At 41.6% G+C, this 22,342-nt stretch overlaps 1 long non-coding RNA gene across 1 annotated transcript; it reads left to right on the top strand.

The window, feature by feature from the left end:
* Positions 1–1,398: 1,398 nt before the first annotated feature.
* Positions 1,399–20,122, top strand: LOC124987294 (uncharacterized). Its single transcript, XR_007109162.1, has 3 exons — positions 1,399–1,592; positions 18,856–18,994; positions 19,727–20,122. It is a non-coding gene; the product is annotated as an uncharacterized LOC124987294 (long non-coding RNA).
* Positions 20,123–22,342: the final 2,220 nt, after the last annotated feature.

Raw genomic sequence — 22,342 nt, forward strand, 5'->3', positions numbered from 1 at the left:
TTTTTTACCTTATATAGGCATGTTTGACCAGAATTATTAGACTCAATGCAATCTGGGAGTCATTTAAAATTTAATCCAAAGTCTATCGACCTAAAATGTTAAGAAGATTTGAGAGATCAGAACTTGTATTTTATCTGAATCTAAGGCTCCAATCCTAATTGCTTTTTGGTCAAATCCAGAGAGCATGCCTCAAATCCCAGAGACAGATGATGTAATATAACAGGTTTTTCAGCTGGCTGTGCTCCTTTCAGCTTTGGTTTGAGCAAATCCAGAAACCAAGGGAAAAAGGGTAAGAGCCAAAGAGCAGAGATGCCTGGAGATAACTGTCTTGTGGAATTCACTGGGCATTTTCTTTGATTACTGTAAAACCAGAGAAAATCCCTCCATTCTTACTAATTAATAATCATCAGGTTGACCCTACCACACCCAGCCGAGTAGACCAGACTCCCAGCAAAGAATGGGATTTTCTTCAACTCAGCAAGGATTTACTGAGTACTAGTGTGCTAGGGGCTGGGATTACACAGGTGAATGAGGCCTATGTCTCCCCTCAAGGAGTTTGCAATCTATTTAAGGAGAACAAACTGTAAAGGGGAAGGAACATTAACAATAATCAAGGATCTACTTTATTTCTTTGTCTATGAAAAGTTTCTGAGTCTTCATTAGGTGAAAACATTATTTTAGATGCTGATATAAGAATTGAAAAGACAGGTGAGGTGCCTGCTCTCCTGAAGATTTCTTTCCAGGGAAGCAGACAAACACATTATTAGAATGCTATGCAGATAGTTCAATGCTTTCTCAAAAAGTTAAACAGAATTACCATACAAACCAGCAATACCATTTCCAGGTATATAACCAAAAAATTGAAAGCAGGGATTCAAACAAATACCTCAGCACTAGTGTTCACAGGAGCAGCATTATTCACCATAGCCCAGAGGTGGACATCACTCAAGTGTCTGTCGATTTCATGAATGGATAAACAAAATGTGGTATGTTCATAGAATGGAATGTTGTTCTCTCATTAAAAGGAATCCAGTTTTGATATATCCTATAACACAGATGAACTTTGAAGACATTATTCTCAGTGAAATAAGTCAGATACAAAAGGACAAATGCTGTATGTTTGCAATTACATGAGGAACCTTCAATAGGCAAATTCATACAGACAGAATGCTTAATAGAGGTTCCCAGGGGCTGGAGGAAGGGTTGATGGGAAGTTGATCTTGTTTCACAGGTTCAGGGTTCAGTATGGGAAGCTAAGAGTCCTGAGAATAGATAGTGGTGATGATTGTGCAAGATGATGAGTGTGCTTAAAGTCACTGAATTGTGTGCTTAAAGTCACTGAATTTTGTACTTAAAAATGATTAAAATGGTTAATTTATGTTATGTATATTTTACCTCAATAAACAAACAGCAAAGCCTTGATGAGAACTATCGGAGGGCAGGAGGACGACTGGACACTGATTTTATATTAGGTGGCCAGAGACAGCCTTTCTGAGAAGATGCCATCAAAGCTGAGACCTGAATGTTAAGACTAAGAAGCAAGTAATAGAAAATCAGAAGAAAAAGCACTCCCAGAAGATGGGACCATTAAGGTAGGAACAGGATGAACCAGAGGAACAGAAAGTCAGAGGGTGGAGAAGGTGTGAGGGGGCCAGTGGTCAAGACGAAATCTCGGTCGTAAGCAGGGGACTTCTGAAGTCAGGCTGAGGGTTTGGGCTTTATACTACTGTAACTAAAGTTCACTGGAGCTTTTTAAAGCAAGTAATATAATTTGATTCACAATATCACTGGGGGCTACATAGATAACAGATTAGTAAGACATGAAACCAACACTGAAACTAGTTTGGAAGCTATCATCATGGTGTGGGTACACAATAATGGTGACTGGGCCCAGAGTGAATTTGGGATAGGTTAGGAGGAAGAATTGACAAGACTTCCTAATGAGTTGAATGAGGACAGGGTAGCGGGGGAAAGAATCTAGGGTTGATCCGTGATGTTTCAGACTGGAGCACCACGGTGGATCATGGCACTGACAATTGAGACGTTGAGATGAGAGGCATGTTTGAGGCAGGGTGAGAAATCAAGAATTCTATTTTGACCTGGTTAAGTTTGAAATTAGGCAAGTAAGTGGATGGACGTGTTGAGCAAGCAGTTGGATATGTAATTTCGAAGTTTAAGAAGAGGACAGCAGGGCTGGAGTTTGGGTCAGTGGTAGAGCACTTGCCTAGCCCATGTGAGGCCCTGGGTTCGATCCTCAACACCACATAAAAATAAAATGAAGATATTGTGTCCACCTATAATTTAAAAATATACATTTAAAAAAATATTTAAAAAAAAAGAAGAGGACAGGAATGTGGCTGTACCTTGGGGAGTGCATAATATTTGAGTGATATTTCCTTAAAAAATGGGAGTGAATGACATCACCAATGCGGACAAGTGCAGATGGTCTAAGCCTGTGGCCCTCCCACCATGTTTCTGAGTCTTTAGGCACTACACACAATCCATCTTAGACAGAATGACACACCTGAGTAGGTGGACAACAACTAAAGTAAAGATTTAAGAGACAGAGAAGAAAGAAATATATTTGACTTAAGAAATTTTAGGTGAATTCATGGAGGTAGCATTTCACCTAGGACTTAAGTCTCCCGGGAAAGAAGGTCAGCCAAATTGTTCTAGGTGGAAGGAGGAGGAGGAGGAATGTGAGCAAAGACTGAGTTATGAGTTTAAATGTCTTTTTTGTAAAAGGAAGATTTAATTTGAAGTTCTTAGAACCTATAGAGCCATACTCCACAGGAGGGTCCTAGGTACCAGTAACACATGGACCCTGAGTAGCCATTTTCCTGAATGTCAATTTTGCTCAAATTACTTAAAATGTTCACATAATTGTAACTAAAATTTTTAATTGAAAATAACATTTTAAAAGCTCAATCATATATTTTTTTTTCAATCATATATTTTTAATCCAAGATATTTAGAATACTGTCATTTAACACATAATGGATGTAAAAATTGAAATTTTTGGACACTTTTTTATTCTCTCACTTTAACAGTCTCCTCCTCCTCCTACTATTCTTCTTCTTCTTGTTGTTTTATCTACTTTTCCTCTTCCTTCTCTTTTTCCTCTTCTCCTTCTTTTTTTGAATTGTTGTAAAATATGTTTAACATAAAATTTATTTACATATTGAAAATATATAAAATAAATGTATTGAAAACAACATGTTTATAATGCAACAAATGTAGATGTCTATTTAGTATAATGTAGCATGTGGATAGTTTTTCCAGGTTTTTCAGGTATTTGACCACATACTAAACTCTATCCACAGATATGTGTACCTACTTTATCCTATTATTAGGGAACATTTCATTGAAAAAGTTTGAGAATGACTGAATTATAGATGACATCCCTCATAGATCACTATCAGATAATCCTATGGGAGCCTCCTTTTGCTATTGATACATAGATCATAAACATGATCAGTTTCAAATTGTTAGAAGGATTTTTCTGAATTTTATCTTACTTGTCTCTGTACTTTTAAGTTAGTACTCTTAAACATAATTACCATTAAGCCTTTGGTCTTAATGGTAATTATGATGTCTAGCCCATGACTGGCCATTACATTGTTGAAGATGACTTCACGGGACCAGGAGGTGGCAATGGGCCAACTGGCCCAGCCCAGAGGCTCTTTCTCTTACCCCAGGGTATTGTGTAATACAAAATCAACTCCCTTTCCCTGATCTAAGCATTTTTCCAAATTGAAATTTTTAATTTACATGATTTGTAGATTCATGTGCAATTTTAAGAAACTATACAGAGAGATCCTATATACCGTTTATCTAGTTTCTCCCAGTGATAAAACTATAGTATATTCTTAAAACCAGGACATTACGTTGACAAAAATCCATCCATGTTTTTCAGATTTCCAATTTTAACTGTTTGTGCGTGTATGTGTTTTTCATGTTTTATGGTCTATGTAATTTTATCACCTGTGTAGGTTTGTATATTTACCACCACAGTCAAGATACTGACCATTTCAACAAATACAAGTATCCCCCACATGGCCCATTTATAACCATCTCACCTCCCTCACTCCACCCTATCCTCTAGCAACTTCTAATAAATATACCCTCCATTTCTAAAATTTTGTCATTGTAAAAATGTTACATAAATGTGGCACATATTGCTGTCCTTTTGAGATAGGCCTTTTTGCTCACCATAGGTAATAAAGTTTGACTCCATTTTAAAATATTTTCTAATAACTTTTAAGCATCACTCTTCTCTCTTTGCCTTCTGCCCCACATCTGGGTAAGTTGATAAGGACACCTGTGTTCTCCTTCCTTTGGCATAGGTGAGAAATGCACACAAGTGAGCTCATGTCCCAGCCCCTAACCACAATGAAAACCTTGTCTGTTTCCTTTTTCTGCTCTTGAGAGCCATTTTTGAACCTGGTTGGGAAGCCTACCCAGCTCTCTGCTGAAAACCTCATTACATGAGTAAGAAACTTTTCTGTTCCCTCTGGATGTGAATGCAATGTCATTAGTACTGACATCCAAACTAACTTTTGGGCAGCAGTCCTACTCCTCCAAGAGGGCCACAGCAGTGGAACTCCTTGGATCCTCAGTTGAGCTGCAGGGATCGATAGCTGTCTCCTTTCATTTGCTGAATAGTAGTCATGGTGTATATCTCACAATGTTTAACCATTCATCTGTCAAAGGACATTTTGGTCTTTCACAGATTTTAGCTCTTTTGAACAGAACAACTGTGAACTTCATGTGCAGGTTTTTGTGTGAACAAAGATTTTTATTTCTCAGGGATAAATGCCCAGGGATACAATCATGTGGTACTTACCACATACTTGCTTATTTGTTTTAAGAAACTGCACAGCTACTTCCTAGAGAAGTACCATTTGACATTACACCAGCACCAGGTGAGTGATCCAGTTTCTCTGTATCCTCACCAACATTTGGTATTATTGCTGTTTTTATTTCAGCCTTTCTAAAGCTGATTTTATTTTGCTTTCTTCTACCGGCTAATGGTATTGATCAGTTTTTCATGTGCTTCTTTGTCCCCTGTATGTTTTCTTCAGTGACATTTCTCTTCATATCTCTTGCTCATTTTCTAATTAGAGCCACACTTTTTTAAATAATGGGGTTCTGACCTGCTTGTGTACTGACAGTACTTATTGGAATATGAAAATAGCCTGAGCTCTTTAAATTCCCCTTGTCTGTTGTGAAATCAGTGTTGAAATGAACTCAGTTGAAGAAGGAAGAATGACTGGCAAGTTTGTGTGTGGGTATGACCGGTGTATGAATGGAGCGGATTTGAATCTTAGTTCCCTATATTCAAGTGTGCAGAGATAGCTGCTTTTCTTTATTTCCTTCAAGTGATCTGGGTGACCATCCTCTTAGACTCATGGGAGGTTCAGATTTCTACTGGCGTCAGCTTTCAGACCTCCAAGTATAAGTGTCCTTGGTTCTTTTTTTTTTTTTTTTTGCAGAGGTGGGAGGTTACCAGGGATTGAACCCAGGAATACTTAGCCACTGAGCCACATACTCAGCCCTTTTTATTTTTTTATTTTGAGACAGACTCTCTCTAAGTTGCTTAGGTCCTCACTAAGTTGCTAAGCCTGGTTTTGAATTCACAATCCTCCTGCCTCAACCTCCCAAGTTGCTGGGATTATAGGCATGTACCACCACACCCAGTGGGTCCTTGGTTCTTATTGAGCCTTCCAACTTAGGAGAACTCACTTTAGCAGATGTGGGACCATACTGTTTTCCACTGAAGCACTGACCCATTGTCCCAATCTTTCTGTCTCATGCTGGGCAGCTCAGCTGCTAATTTCCCCTTCTCAGAGCAGGGGATCCTTGAGTGAGGCTGGAGGGTCCACCCCACTTCATGACTCATTGCCACACAGCCTCTGAGGTCTTGCCCCCTTCACACATTCCATCAATACTCCCCACATTGAAGGCAGTGTTCTCTAATTTATCCATCCAGTACAGTGGTCACTAGCCTTACATGGCAACCCAGTGCTTGAAAAGTGGCTAGTGCCATGGAGGAACTAAATTTTTATTTCATTTAAATTAATTTAAAATTTAAAAATCCCACATGGAAAGTAACTACTATGGACTGGGCAGCACAGCCTGAGGCCACTGCCACGCATTTGATTAGAGTTTCTCCTTTTCTTTCCTGACAGAAAAAAAAAAAAAAAACTTTCTTCTTTATTTTTGTCCCCCAAACATTTCTTATCTCTCCTTGGGAACGTCTTCTGCAATCTCTATGATGGTATTTATTTTTATAAAGGACTGAAAGGGCCTCAAATCTGTTTACTCCACCCTGCAGAAGTGTTTGAATGCCAAGGGTTTGGTTACTACCATGACACTGAGAAGAAAAAAGTCTAGGGAAAACAAGCCCAAGTTGATATTTGAAGACATTGCCATGCCACGGCAATGTAATATGGTTTAGGGTAGGAGCCTGGACGTGAGCCTGAGGGATTCCACCACCCTTACATCACAGCCGTCAAGAGCTTTCATCTACGTGTATGCAGTGCTCTGCGGTTTCCCGAACCTCAGCACTGCTGAATACGTTGGTACACTGCTCTGTTCGAGGTTGGCAGTGGTTAGCAAAAGCTTGAACAAGTGATTTACAGATTTGGGTGAGACTCGAATCTGCGTCACAAATAGTTTGCTGGGTTGCATCCTCTTCTGGGTAGCTGGAGTGTGATTTAGAAGTACAGCTTGCCTCTTAACCGAGGTTGGAGTTTCAGATGCTTTCTCTCTTGACCATGTTCTTAGCCATCAATAAGCATATAACCAAAGGAATGATTTGCATAATGTTGTTGTTCCGGTGTGTTATTGTCTGGGTCTGTTTAGTAATTAGAAACATTTATTACTCAGTTAGCTCTTCCTTTACCAGCAGAAGAATGTGACTTTAATGTACATGAACACTCTAGGTTCTCCAAGCAAACAGGAATGTGCAATAGGTAGGTGGTTAATAATTCTGTTGAGACCCTAGCAGAGAAGACTATATAGACACAAGCTAGTTAGTAGTATGATTTCAGTATTTGAGATGCTACACTTAGTCAGATATATAAACTTCCCTGCCAGGCACGGTGATGCATGCCTGTAATCTCAGCAACCAGGGAGGCTGAGGCAGGAGGATTGTAAGTTCATGACCAGCCCAGGCAACTTAGGAAGATGCTGTCTCAAAATGAAATAATAAAATGGGCTGGGCATGTAGTTCAGTGGCAAAGAGCCACTGGATTCAGGTCCTAGTAACAAAAATAATTAAATATATAAATAAGCAAATTTCCCTAATATTGTCTGAGTCTTTCTTTGGGAAATTATAAAACCAGTTTTTGGTCAAATTTACTACCATTGTGATAAGAGCCACTTCCCCAGGAGAGATGCATTTTGCATACCTCAATTCCTCCTAGTTTTTAAGACCATTCTGCTGCCCTTTGAGCATTCTTGCATAATTCTAAACCTACTGCACTGGCCTCCCTCAACAGAAGGTGCAACCAGAGTTGGGAGTCAACTGTGGAGCGTTGTGATTTGTTCCTTGGTCCTTGGGTGTAATTGTCTAAGCTTAGGCAATTGCACTGGTGCAGACACAGAAGTATACAATGAGGCAGATACCAGTTAGGGCTCATAAGGCAAGAAAAGGAGAGAGAAAATGAGATACACCCCAGAGAGAAGGGCAGGCAGATGGGCTAGGGACTGAAATGCATCAAAGTAATGAAGCTTTGGCCTTTTGTTAGGATAGAGGGTGGGAACTTGTATTGGCTTAAAACCTTGGCCATGTCTCTTTGGGCCTGGTGCTTGGGGGAAGTCACACATCTGCACTGTTAAAATTGAGGGCATGCGTCTGCGCTCTGGGGTCATTTTACCCTTTCTCCCATGGCGCCACCAGCAGAAGCTTGGAGCAGCTTCTCGGTGCAGGCATGACCTGGGGAACATGATGAGTTTCCATAAATTCCAAGGCTATGGCGTTGCACCTCTTTTAGGAATGTGGCAGAAGACTGGTCCTCTGGATCCATCGCTGGTCGGAGCTCTTTTAGTCGCTCCCCCCTACCTTTCCTTCCCCATTCCTGCTCATCATCTAGCTAGCCACCTTCTGCTAACAGAAACATGACACCTGAGGTGAGAAGAAGCCTGAGGGGTCACAGGACTTGGGGTGAGGCAGGGACCCTGGAGCAACACATCCATGCTGAAATACAAAAGCAAAGCTTTGATCAGCGTACGTATTTATCACTGGCAGCCAGAAACCAGAAGTCTGCTTGCTCTTATTCTGTTAATCATTACTCATTATTGATATTATTATTGTCAGTCATGAGTCACTCCTAAAAAGGACTCAGGTTATAACCTTGGCAGAGGAACAATTGAAAACTCCACCACCACCACCAACCCCCCACCCCACAATGTCCACTTAATTTCCAGGCTGCAAGGAATGGTGCAGCTGATCTCTGCAGCCTCAGGTCCTTCCTCATTCTTCAGTGTCATGGGAGCCGTGGCGAAAGGATGTCTGTTACCAGGAGGAAGCACTGACTGGGGTGATGACAGGCAGCAGCTGTAATGGTGTTTCTCAGTTAGAGAAACTCCCCCTGGCAGCGTCCCTCTGGCCTTCCACCGGGGCGCTGCTTTCCCTACCCCATGCCATCTCATCCAGACCTACCATCAGAAACCCTTTCTCTTCTTCTCATCCCACTCCACATTAAAATTTCCATCATGGAGCCAGATGCAGTGATGCACACCTCTAAGCCCAGCAACTCAGGAGTCTGAGACAGGAGGATGGCAAGTTCAAGGCCAACCTCAACAACTTAGTGAGGCCCTAAGCAACTTAGGGAGACCCTTTCTCAAAATAAAAAAATATTAAAAATTAAAAAAGGACTGTGGCTGTGGCTCAGTGCTAGAGTGCCCCTGGGTTCAATTCCTGGTATTCCCACTCACTCTGCCAAAAAATACTTCCATCATGGATTAAACATCCTTGGCTTGCCAAGTAACTGGCTAACTGATAAACTGCCAGTAACATGGCAATGGGTTCTAATGACCAAAGCCCAGATGCCACCAGGGGCAGGGGAGGGGCAATGTCTGATGCAGGTATGTGACATCTATAAATAGAGATCACAGGCCAATAGCAAGTTAGGGAACAGCAAAAGAATCAACCATGGGGATTTAAAATTGGATTCAAAATGCAGATGTTTGTGACTTGCTGCCCTTGATTAAAGTGTTTGCCTTTTTAAGGAAAGCAGGAAGTAGCTATTTAAAATCTATGTTCAGAGTTGTTTAAATAATCTGAAAAAGAAAATGGTGAAGGCCTATATTAAGAATCCGCATTTGGATTTTGAGGGGAGAGGTCACAGCAGATGAGAATACAGAGGGGAGTCTTTCTGGGAGAGATCTCCATGGAAGACGCTGCTAAAGCTAATGAAGTTTGATTAGCAAAAGAGGCGCTTCTCTGTAGGAAGGTTTGTCAAGGGTCTTAAGATGGTAGAAGGTGGCTCTGGCAGGCCATCAAGGTTTTCAGAGGAGAAGGGCTCTTACATACACAGACAGAGAACGGGCAGAAGAGAAGCTTGGCCTTGGAATCTACAATTCTCTTGTTGATTCTGGGACTAGAAATGGAAAACTATGTGCTGTTGGAAACAAAAAGATAGCCTCACCCTGATAAGACCAGTGGGCAGATAAAGAGTGATTTGTGGAGTTTTATTAGGCTCAGAAGCCTCAGAGCTAACCTTTTAGACTCTTTAAAAAAGACTGAGGGTAAGATTTATGGCAAAAGATCACTGATCGGTGATCTCCAGTTACAGTGAGATAAATTACTACTTGTAGAATGTAGATCTTATTCTTTCTAAGAATTTAACAGGGGGAAATGGTAGTAAAGGTTTCAAAGACATAAATACTAAAAATAAAATTAGTAGCCAGGCACAATATTAAACATCTATAATCCCAGCAACTCAGGAGGCTAAGGCAGGAGGATCACAAGATGGAGGTCAGCCTGGGCAACTTAGTAAGACCCTGTTCCAAAATAAAAAGGATTGGAGATGTAGCTCAGTGGTAGCGTGCCCCTGGTTCAATCCCCGTACTACAAAAACAAAACAGAAACAAAAATAGAAAAAAATAACTGGTTTAAATTCAGGTTACTTCAGATGGCTTTTGGTTGTAAAGATTAAAGGCAGAAAAACTTCATTGTCATGCAGATAGAAATCTGCCTGTTTGAGAAATGAAGTTATGTTTTCTGACTTCTCCAATAACAATTTAGTTTTGGTTTGGTGACATAGAACTTTAGCATGAATGACTCCATTTTGATTTTTCGCTGGGGTGATGTCCACACTATTTCCCTTTGCTGGGTGGACACTGAGACTGCCTAACTGATACTTCCCCACCCCCTTTTAAAAACTTACCTTGGGTCATCTCTGCGAGGATATTCTTGTTCTTGTCCTCTCACTTCCAAGTTTGGCAAAATTAATAACTCTCTTCTCTGTGTTATCATAACTCCTATGCACACTTCTCCTAAAGGCATTATTGCATTGTATCTGTTGCAGTCTTTACAAATCTGTTACTTATTTTAAAACACTTCTGAATATACAGTGTCCCACCAAGATTAGGCTCTAACCAAATGTTTCTAGACTAATCAAGAATTCACAGTCCGGAGACAATTACTTCTGTTCCTCATAACTCCATAATAATAGTGTTTACCAATTACATAGTTAACATCAGAATTTTTTATGGTGAAATTAATGGTATGTTGATTGACACAAAGAAAGTTGGAAATAGGATCTCTTTGGTGAATAAAAAGAGTTTGAGATAAGTGGATTAGTCTAAATAGTTTGGAGACGTTCCACTCTTGCATGAATAGGGTGTCCAGCTAGAATTATAACCTGTACCTGTAGAATGATACCTCTTCCTGGTCTCAGGTCCAGCCAGGAACTCTGGAAGATTCTGGTTGCCCAATGCTGGCTGTCCTGGAATAAACTCCTGCCCCTGGAATTGTGCAAATGTCTTGAGAGAACCTCTCCAGCAAGGTTGTACAAACTGCTCTTTTGCTGGCTTACAAAAAAAATGTGTAGTTGGGAGGCTTTTGCCTACCAGCAGTATTTGGCTGGTAGCTTGCTCTGGTGATAACTTGAAACACATTTGTGGAGAAGAGTAGCTTGTGGCCCTCCCTTCATCAGTTTTCGGTGGCTGCCATTTGTATATGAGCTATCAGGCTCAGGGCAAGTTTCTAGCCCCACTCACTGCATTTGTGCATCTGTGAATTGGCTGAAGGGGAAAGGTATCCAGGTGACAGTTTAAATGTGAAAATATCAGCATTTCAGGGACTATAACACAGCATAACTGAATGCAGAAAAGATGACCAATGACTGCCATACGTAATGGGATCTGTTCGCTCCCCAGTGTCATGTCTGGTTCTAAATTGCAGATTCGGTGCCTGTGAGGACCTGACTGGATGTATCCTACAAACCCAGCCTTCTGATGTTCGTAAATGGGAACTCTTGAAGCAGGACCCCTGCTCAAAATTACCTGGGGAGCTTGTCTCAAATACAACTTCCTCGTTACTTTCCAGACCTCTATTGATGGCACTAGTTCTTATGGGGCCCTGGTGTTTTTATTTAATAAGTTTTCCATGTGTTTTTTATCTATTTAATAACAACCTAATTGCTCAGAGGAAATAAGGAAGCACTATTACTTCAACTATTCACATTGACTGTAAAAACACATCCTAAGTTTGGATCTGGAATGTCCTCCAAGTGCTCCAGGGTTGGTCCCTAGGGCAACAGTGTTTAGAGATGGGACTTTTGGGAAGTGATTGGCTCATGAGGGCTCTGACCTCAAATGTGGACTAATCCTCTGATAAGTTTATAATTTGATGACATTATTTTGAGGTGGTGGAAACTGTAGTAGGTGGGGCCTAGTTGGATAAAATGGAAGGTGACCTGAAAGGGTATAGTCCCCAGTCCCGTCCTTGCCCAAGCTGCCCTTCCATCCCTCCACACCCAGCCCTACCCCCACCGTGAAGTGAGGAACTTTGCTCCAGCACATCCTTCTGCCATGATTCTCTGCCTCTCCTCAGGCCCAAAGCAATAGAGCCAGCCCACCTTGAACTGAAACTTCTGAAACTGTAAACCAAAACAAATATTTCCTTCTCTAAATTGATTTCTCTAAGGCGTTTTGTCACAGCAATGAAAAGTTGACTAATACAGAAACAATAAAATGTGGAGGAAATACTCATCTTAAAATAAAGGCAGAAATACCTCTGGTTCAAACTGTGCCCTCTCTGTTGTAACTCAGTTGCAAAGAAAATGTGGGGCTTCATTTGCTGTTCTGGGACAAGCCGGTGGGAAATATTTGGGGGCAGGGAAGTCTCTCCAGAGTTCCTTATATTACAGCAAGCTGATTTTATCTCCAAGTCATAGGCTTAACTTTACTTTTCCCCATGAGTTCCTTAGACCTAAAAGAGTTCTCTTCATTTTTAGCTATAAATACCAAGGCTTAGAATGAAAGTAAACAACTTTGCAAAAGCTCCATCTAAGAAATTCAGTGGTGAGGCAAAACCCGAATGTAGTGTTCGGACTCTCAATTCATTTACCCCAAAGCCTTGAGGTCTCTTCTTCCCCTGCACTCCAGCACATGGCCTTTGAGAGATGAATTCCTGACCCAAATGATTCTTTTCCTTTAAAACCCATAAAGGCACAACCGAACAGAGCACAAAGTACCAATTAATCTATCCACTGTTGACTCTTACACCTCCTTTTTGGTTCCTCGGGGCGGGGGGGGAGGCAAAATAGACTTTTTGTTATTCTCTAGAAAATATTTCTTTAAAAATTAGGGTAGGTGTGGTGTACTTCCCGTTCACAAGCAAAACTTTTCAGTTTCCACTTTTGTTATTCTCCCGATGAGTCAGTGGCCTCGTGAGGATGTCCTAGTGCAGCAGAGACCTGAAGGAGTGTGAGGGGAGGGGTGGGGAAGAGGAAATCCAGGAGAAACAGCAAACGTGGCTTCAATTCTCAAGAAAGAGAAATCTTAGTTTTGGAGACCAAAGATCACTAGATCACCCAGTGAGATTCCAGAAGGCATTTGCTCACATCTCTGCTAATTGGTCAGTAACTGTGTCTCACAGTTGGGTCAAGTCAGTCATGCAGAAAATGCTGGAGGAGCAATATATAACTCAGGGAGCATGGGGGGACAGGGAGCAGCACTTCAGGGGTACCAGTCCAGACTCAGGTGGAGTGAACAGGTCAAGGGCAGCAGGCACTGGGCATCCCAGATAGCCTGGGTCCCACCCTTCACCACTTCTCAGGGGGATCATGCTAGATTATCTCCATGAGCCTGTCTCCTTGGCTATCCAGATGGAATCATTGGATCTGCTTCTTAACATTGCTCTCAGAATGAAATAAACATAGCATGCAACACCTGGCAAATAGTAGACATTAAATAAACAGGCAGTTTTCCTTAAGAATTGAGAGTGTGAACTTGGTGAGAGAAGGGGTTGAGGTCACTGGTAAAAGGAAAGGGAACCCCAAATGTTTAAAGTTTGTATCGCTCTTGAGAGTTTAAATTCACACCACAGTGAGGAACTTTTAGGACTGGGCTACATCAGACCAGGAACTGCACTTCCCCAGGTATAATTTAGAGTATGTGATAAAAATAATCAAATAAGTAAAAAAGCATATCTCAGTGCCTAATAAAGATGATAAAATCTTGTAGTCCCTCTTCTATAAGCAAAGCATCAGTGCAATTAATTCTAACTCAATATCTGAAAAGTAAAAAAAAAAAAAAAAAAAAAATGTCAACTGGAAACTCATTGAATTCTGAAAGAACAAAACAAAACTCATTGCTGATCATGGTAATTCTGAGTAGTCAGAATCATCAGGCAAAGACAAGTTTCAATTAAAAAGCTGATGCTGGCAAGTGGCCTTAAAGATTCTAAGATACATATAAATAGGCAGCAACGATGAAAAGTGATCCCCAAAGGAAATAAAAAATGACTACATTGTTTAAGTAAGTGATTTCTGATGACAGATGGCACGTAAAAAAAAAAAATCAAAAAACTCTCATTTGACATGTACTTTCTGTTTTAGGGCACAATGCACTTTGGATGCTCTGTGATTCTTTTTCCAGGTAGAGGAGAAAAGGTTTTATCCTTCATTTTTTTCCACCTCTGTTTCATTGAGATCTCTATCACTGAGGGAAGCAGTGGTCACAGCAAATTGCAATGATTTGGTCGGAGTTTATTTACAGAGTGGCTGTTGACAGAAGTATGAGCATTGGAAGCACAAGAGATAGAGCACAGGGTTAGCACCCGCAGAGCTGCCACCATCCCGGGCAAGGCTTGGAGAGGAGAAAGAGCAGAGTCTTCTCTCAAGCAGAGTCCTCTGTAGGACACTATCCTACCGGCTTCTGCTTGAGAGAAGATGTAATCTTCTGCTGGGGACACAGTCAGCTCCAGTGGCCTTGCAGGAAAGGAATTCAGGTGAATAAATATGTGATGTCACTTTCTCCTTCCCTCTGCTTTTCCTGGGATGGTGGGAATTTCCCCTGCCAAACCCAGTCAGAAGGCAGAGGGTAGAGAAGCCCCTTGCTGCAGCCCATCGAGCCTTCCAGGTAGAGAGCCAAGCAGAGAGTGGATCTGTGAGGGCAAACAGAAAACATCTGACGAGAACAGAGGAGTTGGGTGGAGGCTGAGGCAGGGGAAAAGAACAGCTAGAATTCATTTGGGTTATTAGTCTGCTCAGGTTGCCATAACAAAACACCACAGGTTGAGTGGCTCAAATAATAAGATTTTATTTCTTGCGGTTCTGTAAGCTGGAAGACCCAGACCAAGGTCTCAGCAGGTTTGCTTTCCTCTGAGGCCTCACTCCTTGGCTTGCAGATGGCTGCCTTCTCGTTGTGGACATTCCTCATGAACGCACATCCGGATGTCCAGCCATATGGGATTAAGGCCCCACACTTCTTATTACCTTCATTTAACCTTAATTACCTCTTTCAAGGTCCCATCTCCAAATCCAGTCACATTGGAATGTAGCGGACACAGTACAGTCCATAATAACAATTGGCTGTCTACCATGCCCAAGGTCCCAGTTTGATCGCCAGTACCACAAACAAACAAATGAAAAAAAAGAAAACACACACACACACACACACACACACACACACAGGGAAACAATGAAAACAACAATACAGTAGGCCATAGAATTTGCACCATCAATAAGCTCTTTAAATGGTTGCCATGAGGATGTAGTTAAGTAGAGTAGCCAGGAAATTTTCCAAACTTCTCATTGTTTCACACACATCCCTTTTCTGGTATGGGGGTGGGGTCATGTCTACCCTTCTGACCAGAAGGACCCTGAGACACAGAAACTCTGACCTGGATCATTGATTTCCAGGTGTCACATCCAGAGAACTACATTCTAACCCAGAGCTTCATTCAATCCTGCAGCTGTATTCTTACCAGCAGCATGAATCAACAAATTCCTTTTATTCTGATCTAATTGGAGTTGGGTTTCTGCCACTCATGGCTCTAAGTCCTGCTTAGTCCTAGCTAGAAGGCTTGTCAGCATTCATTTGAGAGAATTTTGTTCGTGATGTGATATTGGGAAAAAAATTTAAATGTTATTTTTAATTGAGATTTGGAACTAGCTTTATAAAATAGTAATTACCCATGCCGATCCTTAGCAGATGGGTCTAACCCTTGAAGGGTCTGCAGAGCCAGGGAGGGGGCACAGCACCCTCTACCTGCACCCCTACAGCCAGTCATTCTGTTTCTCAACATCACTGTTCACATTTGGAAAAAAGAGAAAGTGTAATGAAAGCAACTTCACAGCGTGGCTCAGGTATCAGAGAAGGGTTAATGAAAGATCCCTCTGGCTGCTCATTTAGCCCCACTCCTGTTCCTGATGAGATGGGTGGGCTGAAGCCAGGATGCTCTGGAGACAAGAGCGCCTTAGTCAACCCTCTAATAAAATGCCTTGAATACGTTGCCTCAGAGGCTGTCGACAGCTACTGTGCTAAATTATTCACCCTGACTTTTACTGGGTACCTTCCTCCCATTTCAATTACTTGAGATTTTTATAGAAAATTGGCTGTGGGAATTTGACCCCTCCAACTGCCTGGTAATAATCAGATCTGAATAGCAGGCGCAGCATGGGTCGATTCTGGGATGAGCCAGAGCATTCTCAGAAGGATTTGAGAGGAGTTGCCCTGAGCTGCAGAGAAAGCTAGGAATCTGTTTATGCTAAATGATGCTATTTGTGAGAATTTTGTACTCTTTACATAGTACTAGGAAAAAATGAGAAGTGTTAGTCTTACCAAGATTTGAAGCCCAGTTTTTAAAATAGCAACCGGCCTTGTCGGAAATACTTTAACCACTGTCTGTTGGGGCTATGAAAATGCTTTTGAACATCTGTGTTATAATATAAAGAAATCCTCATGCATATACCCACAGTTACACACATAATCGCTAAAAGTTAGGCAGGTGCTGCTTTGTTCCAGGTACCGTGTCCTACTTAAGTTCATGACTTCATGCAATGCTACTGACAATCCAGTGACTGTGTTATCCCTGTTTTGCAAATGAGGAAACTGAGGTTCTGTGAGAGTAAGTGACCTGGGGAACTGAATGCAACTTCTAAGTAGTGGTTTGATTTCGGTCTGGTTCTTCATTACAAACTAAAAAACTTTAAAGTTAGACTATATTTGAATAAGATAATAATAAATATTAGATTCTTTAGTTTGTGTTACGGTTTGAATGGTGAATATCCCCTAAAGGCCCATGTGTTGTAGTCTTGACCTCAGCCCAGGGCACCATTGGGAGATGGTGAAACCTTTAGGGGGTTGGACCTAGTAGAAGGAAGTCAGGTCATTGGGGGTGTGCCCTTGAGGGGATATTAGGATCCTTTTGGCTCCCCAGTCGCCATGGAGAGAGCAGGTTTTTCCACAATGCTCTCACCACAGGCCCAAAGCAACAGGGTCAACTGGGGAGCTGGAACCTCTGAAACTGAGAGCCAAACTAAATCTTCCCTCTTTTTAAGTTGATTATCTTAGCTTACTTTGATACAGCCATGCAAAGGCGACCCACACAATTTATTCCCATCCTATCGTCAATGCTAATGATGAATTGAATTTTTCCTTGGTATCAGTAGTGCCCACAAATACAAGAGCATTTCATATTGTAGGCTCAGTTGTACTTGATTCTTATCTATAGTGGTTTCCCCAGATGTGGGAACTGGGTCTGTCTAAACTTTTGGCCCAAACTACATATCCTAAGTTTTCAGACATGTCTGATGGCCCGCTGGGGGGCAAGAGTCGCCTTGAAGGCAGAGTCCTTTGTACTGACTTCACTGAAGGATGGGAGGCCAGCATCAGAGGAGCGCAATTAGAGTTTTGACCTTTGCTCTTTTTTTTTCTGAATTCCCTAGGACATGTGCCAGAGCCCTGAGGAGATGAAGTAGTGAAACTAAAAAAGCCAGGAACCTTTCACTCGTCTCCATAAGAGCTCAGTGACCGCAGGCAGGGCAGCTGACACTGCTGTGCTTCAGCGAGGACATGGGGGGCACATGCCACAGAGACCAGCGTGGCTCTGGCACCGGGCAGGTGGGGGGAAGCCAGTTGTCCGGCCCAGATGTGCACTGAGGTAGTGGTCTCCAAAGCACAGAGAGGGGCCTGGCAGGTACCACTTTGCAGCTATAAGAACTTACAGGAGGGGATGAGGCTCTCTGTTCACAGCCATGCCATCTCCATTTCCACCCTCAGGTGATATATCCAGGGACTCCTTGGCTCCTTGGGAGGATTTTTGGAAGTGAGACTAATAAAAAATGCATGGGGTGAGTGAGTTAACGCTGGGTAAATACTGTCCTGTTGCCATTAGTGAGATTCTGGTGACCTAGGGAATCACAGGCCAATGAAAATAATTTTTTTCTTTGTTTCACTTTTGAAGATTTGGGATAGAATTATGCAAAGAAAGACAAATAAAACTTTCTAACACGAACCTCGGTTGGAATCTTCAGAGTCTTGTCTCTCTAGGGGTCTCATTAGATGCTATGATATTTTTCTCCTCCATGCCTGCAGCATTTAGAATTCTCACTATTTTTTGACATAGACACAAAATAAATGATTTTTTAATCTCAGTTATGAGTAAGCAGATCTTTAAAAATGTACCCAGTTTATTTTAAAGAAATGTGGTTAGTAAAGATCTCAACGCTTATGGAAACATTACAGGTATCTAGTAGCCCACAGAGCAGCTATTAATCTGAAAACACACATGTAGTGAATCCATCAATGTCACTCTCTGCATCTCATGAGATCGAATCACCCTAAAAATAATCAATCAATTGCATGCTATATAGTATCAGCCAAATACCACACTACATAGTGGCTGTGTAAACTAATATACTCTCCATGGTCCTAAGTAAAAGCATCCGTGGTACTCAGTTCCCTTGATACTTATTTCCTAAGTTCTTTCTGCTCTGTGACTTTTCATCATTCCTTTAGCGCCAGTGGGTTATTGTTAACAAGCCGTGTTCTCCTTAATACTTAATGGAATTTTCATTCTTTCCAGTGATCATGTACTTCCCAGGGGTTATTTTTCCCAGTATATTTGCCACCAGCTGGGCATGGTAAGTGGAGATAGAGAAGCGATCAAAACAAGAATTCGGTCTTCCATATTGCACATCCTGGAGCACCTGAGGCAATTTGGAGCCTACATGTCCTCATTTTAGTGCTTTAGGAACCTTTTGGAAGAAACATTTTAATCAAGAGCTCAGTGCTAATATTTTAAAATTGAACTGCAAATGCATAATACTGTGGCAAAAGAGTCACAGAGTTCAACTTTTGCTTAGGCTGTTCAATTTTCTGTTTAATGGGAAGGGTAAAGAAGTTGGCCCTGTCGACATGGAATACTTTCAAGGTTTATGTAATAAAGGAAATGAAAACTCTAAAGTGGATGGCTCTAAAGCAATAGAAAGGCTCCTCTTGAACTTGGTTTGAGCAGTTCCCCTCTCAGAAGGTGAGTAGAGAATAAAACCGCTGCTGACATTGTGCCCCACCCCCCATTGCCCATACTATGTGACTTGACAAAGTTTCTTGTGAGCCAGATTAATACAAATCTATTCCTGATAAGAAAGTCTACCTTTTCCCCCTATGACTGGAGTTTCAGACAAATGCTTTTCTTTTACATTTGGAAACTTTTATATTTAGTCAAAGGAGTCTAATTTGAATACTGTAACGAATATGAGTCATAATGAACATGTGCTTTAGTACAGCAGTCCCCATTCTGTGTGTGTGTGTGTGTGTGTGTGTGTGTAGGGGTAAGGGTTGTGTTAGTTATCTATTGTTATAACAAACTATCCCAACACTTAGTGACTTAAAGCAACAAATGCTCTCACAGCCTCTGTGGGTCAGACCTCTGTGGGTCAGGGTTTGCTGCATGCTTTTGCCTCAGGGTCTCTCACAAGACCACAGTTAAGGAGTAAGCCAGAGTCATAATCATCTTAAGGCTCACCTGGGAGCAGAATTGCTATTGGCAGTTCTGGGGTCCTTGCTGGATCTTGGACAGAGCTATCAGTTTCTTGCCACATCAGTCTCTCTGTAGGGTGGCTCATAATGTGGCAGGTGGCCTTCCTTGGAAAAAGTTCTCTGGGAAAAAGAGAGATAGGGTGTGCAAGATAGAAGCCACAGTGTTTTGTAATCTAACCTCAGAAGTGGCATCCCATCACTTTTGCTACTTTCTGTTTATTAGAAATGTGTCCAGTCCACAATCGAGAAGAGTAGAGGACAGATGGCATGAAGACCAGGAGACAAGAACCAACTGAGGCCATTGTGAGTCTGTCTGCCAAGGGGAGTATGACAAACCAGAGAAATCACCTGGAATATTCCATTTTTCTGACTATAGTTACTGGCTCATGGATGGTCACATGATCTAAGTCAGGTCCATGAGGGTGAATCCTGGAAATTTGGCTGGAGAACTTCTCTTTCTATTGGAGTTTCTGAGGGTGTCAACCTGGGACCTCACTAGCCCTCTCTGTCACCATCTGGGGAAACGGCCTTGAAAATAGGCCAGCATAGAAGAAAACAGGATGAAATGATGAAGGTGAACGCGTGCCATTGTGTAAACACCTTGATCCTGGTATATTTAGAGCCAATTCTATCCCTATGTTTTTCTGTTCCATGACCCAATAAAAAGTTTCTCCTTTTTGCTCAAGCTACCTGGAGTTGAATTTCTGTTGCTTGTTACTGAAAGACTGCTGATATGTAGATACAGGATCATAAAGACATTGTAATTATTTTTTAAAAAATAATGTCTGGTAAAAAAGAAATAGCAAAAACTTTGGGGTGACGATAGACCAAATCACTTATGTTCGTAGTAAACTATCTGCCTAAATTCATGAGACCTGTACCAAAGAAAGAACTTCATATCACTGTTGTAGGTCCTTGTCCCATTACATACAATGGTACAACAGCTCCCTGTTGCCCTTCACATGCTCAGCTGGCATCTGTGTCTATCTGAACTTGAATTTGAAAGCCAGTGTTTCTATCACTCAGTATTTCTCAACCGGAGGCAATTTGGCAATGTCTGGAAACATTTTGGTTGTAAGAACTGAGGTGTAAGATGCTGCTGTCATCTAATGGATAGAGGCCAGGGATGTTGCTAAACATCCATAAGGTGAAGGACTGTCCCAACGACAATGAGTTCTCCAGTCCAAGATGCCATAGTGCTTAGGTCAAGAAATGGGTCTCTAAATCATCTGTGGGAAGTGAAATACAGTGGGAGTTTGTGTTGCTTGTTTCTGTTAAATAGCAATATAATGAAGTTCAAGTTTGAACGTGTTAGAACATGTCAGTTTGGAAGAGAACTTGTTCTTCTACACATGGTAGGTCCTAAAACTTGGAAGGGGTCACAGCAAGGAATGGGTTTTAATGTTTTCTAGGAGCCATTCGAAAAATAGATTTCTGATATGTATTCATTCATACTCTCTGTCCTGTTCTTAAAGAACAAATGTCATTTCAGGATGATCTGAGGTGCTGAGTAAAGAAAGAATGTTTTAGGATCCTTTGATGGGACCTGGTTTAATACCATCCTTATAAACGCAAATACACATGCAGTTCCTGATTTTAAAGATGGAAGGTCTTATCTTCTAACTGGAAAACAGGTCAATTAACATATTAATCTATGACATTAACATCTGAGTGGAAAAACTAGGAATCAAAAAATACAAACTTACTCTTGATTAGCAGAAAATTTCAGGTTTTGCCTGAGCACATAATGTTTGGCTTTCCTGCTTCCATCCTTGCCTGGGATGTGTTTTGGGTCTTCCATAGGATTGCCGTTAATGCAGGCATGTTCTTTTATTTGTTTATCATTTATTCAATAATTGTTTATGTATTCCCCCACAGTGGCCTAGCACGAGGTGAGTATTCAATCCTTTTTACATTGTTCTTTGTTAGAAGATATTCTGCAATCTCCAAAAATAAGTTCTCAAGGCGGCCTTTCTGTGATGCCCGCCCCCCCACAAGGGGTTAAGGGTTGTTAAATGAGGCCCAGGACCGTTTCACACAGTGGTTGCAGCTGTTCCAAGCCAGAGGGAGCACATGAGGGCACCAGAGGGGCTCAAATCCAGCCCACATCACTGCTCTTGCACTCTGCGCTTGACCCAGGGGATGCATTTACCAAAGACACTGACCATTGGCCATGCTGTGTTCCTTGTGGGACTTTATATCTCTATAACAGATGTTCTTGCCTCATAAGGACATTTACCTAAAAGGTCTAGCTGTTCGGCAGAGATTATTTGCCTTGTCCCCGAGTCCCTAGAGCCTTATTGCAGGTTTCCAGTACTCACACCTCAGACTTAGTTCAGAGGCAGTATAATTATCATTTCAGCAAGACCCTATTAAATGCTACTACCCAACCATGCAAATGCAGCAGATTCTTATTAGACCCTGACACACACCCAAAACAAATTACATGGGCAATGTGCAAGGAGAAGGCACCTGTCTTTCACTTGGCATTTGTTTTGCCTTTATGATTTATTGTGGGGTGATCATTTGGGAAACAAAGTGATATGTTAGGCTTCCCTTTTTGCAGTTAATTTTTTATCTAAGCCACTTGCCAGTGAAAGGAAATAACCCTGAATCAAAGATTGAGACCTGAGACATTTGTAATGAGCCAGATCCAAGAGAGGTGGCTGTTACCAACACCAGCACATTATTATCTTCCTTCTTGGTTTCCCTTTTCAGTGAAGGGCAACTATTCTCCCCAGAGGTCAAGCTGAAAGACTGGGTGTTACCTCAACCTCCGTCTTTTTCTCCCTCCAAACCTGTAGAGTGGCTGAGGAGTGTGATGGTGGGTGGCTGTCAA

Source organism: Sciurus carolinensis, chromosome 6 (genome assembly GCF_902686445.1).
Source record: "Sciurus carolinensis chromosome 6, mSciCar1.2, whole genome shotgun sequence".
In the NCBI taxonomy this organism is placed as follows: Eukaryota; Metazoa; Chordata; class Mammalia; order Rodentia; family Sciuridae; genus Sciurus; species Sciurus carolinensis.